Source organism: Diaphorina citri, unplaced genomic scaffold (genome assembly GCF_000475195.1).
Source record: "Diaphorina citri unplaced genomic scaffold, Diaci psyllid genome assembly version 1.1 scaffold371, whole genome shotgun sequence".
NCBI lineage: Eukaryota > Metazoa > Arthropoda > Insecta > Hemiptera > Psyllidae > Diaphorina > Diaphorina citri.
The window spans coordinates 56,487-60,806 of NW_007377806.1; the positions used below are offsets into that span (position 1 = coordinate 56,487).

Here is a 4,320-nt window from a genome sequence, read left to right on the forward strand (position 1 = left end):
AAGAGGTGTGAAGATAGGGAAGGGCAGGGTTGTGGGTAAGAAATATTACCATGGTATTAATCATGTGGGCCCGTACCCTTGTATTCACTTGACTTGCGAGAAATGGGGTTGCTCCCCCGGGCCCTGCCAAACTGTTCTTCATTCAGTTTTTGTCTCAAATTTTGTCCTTATAAAGGAGTAAGACCTTATTATACTTGCATGTGTAATGTTCATACCTATTTACGTTAATCCTTTGGAAAACTTTGCATAGGTTGGATAATGTGTTTATATTCTAAATTGCCTAGATCTAAACTTTAGGAGAACAATTTGGAGAATGGAGAATTCAAGCTTGGCACCAGCGGGCGAGGCCAATTTTACCTGATCTTAGTCAGAAGCTGAAAGGGAAATGATTGTCCCTTTATCCGGTACATCGAACTCAGGATGAGAAGTCAATGTGTTAATCACCAATATTATAGATTAATAAACTACAGATGTGACGAGAATGGCCTAGATCCAAACATTAGGAGAACAATTTGGAGAATGGAGAATTCAAGCTAGGCACCAGCGGGCGAGGCCAATTTTACCTGATCTTAGTCAGAGGCTGAAAGGGAAATGATTGTTCTTTTATCCGGTACATCGAACTCAGGATGAGAAGTCAATGTGTTAATCACCAATATTATAGATTAATAAACTACAGATGTGACGAGAATATTTGGGCATTAATGCCTACTCAATAGGAACCTCTGTGGATATATCTAGTAATAGTAGTAAATATGTACATATCTACTTAAAGATACAGCCTGATTTCTTCGAATTTGCCATCAAAAATTTAATTTTGTCAAAAGAGAACGAATGTGCCATCAAATTCATAACTTCTGTTATTCTGATGGAAAAAGACCGTGTATTATAGAAGAACCGAAAACCAAAAGCATATAAGCATCTAAATTTTTATATCCACTTTTTTTTACACCAATAATTTACGAGATACAGCCTGATTTCTTCGAATTTGCCATCAAAAATTTAATTTTGTCAAAACAGAACGAATCAAATTCATAACTTCTGTTATTCTGATGGAAAAAGACCGTGTATTATAGAAGAACCGAAAACCAAAAGCATATAAGCATCTAAATTTCAGATGGCAAAATAGAAGAGAGAGCAAGAATCAATAAAATTTATTGACGGGTAGCCTAAAGTTTGGGTTGAAAACGACAAAGAATAAAATGGATTGGATTAAAATTAGATTTCGTTAAAAAGTTTGTTAACTTTGTTTCAGAGCTTTAGTGTTTCAAATTAAAACTTACCTACTTCGCTCGTTCACTCATAGCCTTTCAGCAACACCCTGAATATTTCAACATAATGGATTATGATGGTTAGGAAGATATGAATTCAATTTCCTGTCTTGGGCCAGAATGCTCCTATCCGTTCTGACTATCAAGTCAATATAACACCTTCTTGGCTTCTTGTTTACATTACAACTACAGCAGTTCCCGGAGTGACAGGATATAGACGTTCAACGTGGGTTCAGGAAATTTGAAAAGAATTACCTCTCAAAGTCTCAATTCAACTTGAACTTTTTCCCCGGTTCGATATCCGAGATCCCAAAGAAAGAAAAAAAAAAGAATATTCAAGTCGTATGTATTTTATTTTTCCGAGAATTATTTATTCCTTAATAAAATGAAAGAAGTATATTTTGACGGCTACAGCAGTTCCCGGAGTAACAGGATATAGACGTTCAACGTGGGTTCAGGAAATTTGAAAAGAATTACCTCTCAATTCAACTTGAACTTTTTCCCCGGTTCGATATCCGAGATCCCAAAGAAAGAAAAAAAAAAAAGAATATTCAAGTCGTATGTATTTTATTTTTCCGAGAATTATTTATTCCTTAATAAAATGAAAGAAGTATATTTTGACGGATAATTATGTTGTCTATTAAAAATTGAAATAAAAAGATAAGGAAAGCATAAAAAAATAATATTGAAATTTTTAAAATTCGCTTTTTCCAAAATAAATTTTCCAAGAAAATTGAAGAATTAAGGAGATAGATATTATGCTAAATTCGGCTCAAGTATTGTAATTTTATATTTTTATTCTTATTCGCAGAAATAAATTGAGAAAATTAATAAAAGCAATTTTATTTCAAAGATAGGAAAATTGAAGATATCATTATATTAAGATGATAAATTTCCCCTAATGGAGGAAAAATCGTACCGTATTTGTCAAGCTTGATGAATAAAGTGTGAATTTGTGAACAGTAGACCTAATTTATATTAATTTGTCTTGCTAACGATGCACAAGGTGAAAAATAGAACACAAGGTTCCGGGTTCGACAACCTTTTCTCATTGTGGACATATAAGTACATGTGGTGTTCAGCCTAAAAAAAGTGCCCCATAGGAAATTAACCCGTAAAATCAGTTTTTGCCCCATATAAGTCCCCACAGTCCATAACGAATTGGCAAACACGAAGAAGAAGTCCCCAGTACAAATTATCTAACCAGTGTTGACTGTAGTATGAGTATTTTATCTACTGCCTATTTCAAAGGCTGCACACATTTGGTCATTGTCAGGGAGATGACAGTTTTAGTCTGCGGTATAAACGGGGAGATGATGTGGTACCTACTTCTATTGACTAAATTCAGTCATGCAGGCGAAATACACTCGTAGGCTTTCAACTGAATAATTCAAAGTGTCATTCACACCACGATGAATTCAGTGGACAGAACAAAGGTTCACACATAATAGCCTAATACACCTGTGACACAAAAGTATCTCTTGCAAAAGATAGGTAAAATTCCTCACAGATAGGTAGATGGATGGTTTTTTTTTTCTGGCTTTGGCAGAGTTCTCGTGAACGTTCTTTTCAACTCAACCACTTATTTCTATGATGTGAATTGTGATTCAATAGGAAAAGATAGAGGGAGGAAGAGAGGGAAAGAAAAATAGAAAGGGAAATAGGAAGAAAAGGGAAAGTTAATTATAATTAACAAGGTCACAAAATACACATTATCGAGTTTTCACAATACAAATGTGAACTATGACAAAGTAACATTTTGAAATTTCATTAAAAAGCTAAGAAAATTAAAAGTTGAAATTTTAAACAATGAAAAAGGCAAAATCAAAATTCATAATTCTCATTTTTTCAAGAACAAAAAACTTCCAGAAACTTTTCATTCTAAATTGCAAGTTTGGAAACTTTTTTTTAGCTTGAAATTGGAAAATTTTCTCCTAAACAAAAACAGCAAAGTACACAGTATTATTTATTTGCGAGGAAAATTTTCATTATTATAAACAGTTATGTATTTATTTATAATCATAATGTTAATTTATAAAAAAATTAACTTTGTTCTTATTGATTTTTTTAAATAGGTACCTATGTGTAAATTATATTTATTATTCATTTTAAAGTAGACATTTTAAACAAGAAATTAAGTTAAAACTGTAAATTAAAATTTTAAACCGGAAATTAAATTGAATTTATAAATTTTAATTGCACTTTACCCCCCTCTTTCAGCAGGAAACAGCTTCAAGACTGTCAGACATTACAACAATTTTGCTCAAAAAGCAAACCTTCCAACATCATGTCGGAAGTGTTGGAAGTGTATGATGATGTCGTAAGTGTTGGAAATGTCTGATACGGATAGGTGTGCGGACTGTGCGGACTACCATTACTTAACATAGGAAGCAAAATACAAAATTTGTCGGAAATGTCTGAAGTGTTGGAAGTGTATGATCAGTGTGCGCGCTGCTTAATAATGATAAGCCAATTTGATCGCCAACGTCTAGTAATGGACATGGCACACTTAAGAAGAAAAAGAAGGAAAGTAAAAATAGTACAAACTGTGTAAAAATTCTGGCAGCGGTGGGATTCGAACCCACGCCTCCGAAGAGACTGGTGCCTTAAACCAGCGCCTTAGACCGCTCGGCCACGCTACCTGCGAAACAAGAGGAGGAGAAATAAACAATATGATAGTGGATGCCGCGCAGGGACGCCATGAGGCAACCACGTGATGTGTGACGTCACAACAATGTTTCTAACGGGACCGCGGGAATTTGAAAAGCAGCCGTTCTCAATGTGGAGGTCAACGAACTCGGGACTTTTCAATGATATGAAGGTCACACGCGGCCTTGATGCTTAGTGTACAAATAAATAATTTCATAGGTGATTTTACACTCGTGTTTACTTGGGATGCACAGTAGACCTAATTCATATTTGTCTTGCTAACGATGCACAAGGTGAAAAATAGAACACAAGGTTCCGGGTTCGACTCCCTTTTCTCATTGTGGACATATAAGTACATGGTGTTCAGCCTAAAAAAAAAACTGCCCCATAGGAAATTAACCCG

At 34.6% G+C, this 4,320-nt stretch overlaps 1 non-coding gene across 1 annotated transcript; it reads right to left on the minus strand.

The window, feature by feature from the left end:
* Positions 1-3,828: 3,828 nt before the first annotated feature.
* Positions 3,829-3,910, minus strand: Trnal-aag. Its single transcript has one exon. It is a non-coding gene; the product is annotated as a tRNA-Leu (tRNA).
* Positions 3,911-4,320: the final 410 nt, after the last annotated feature.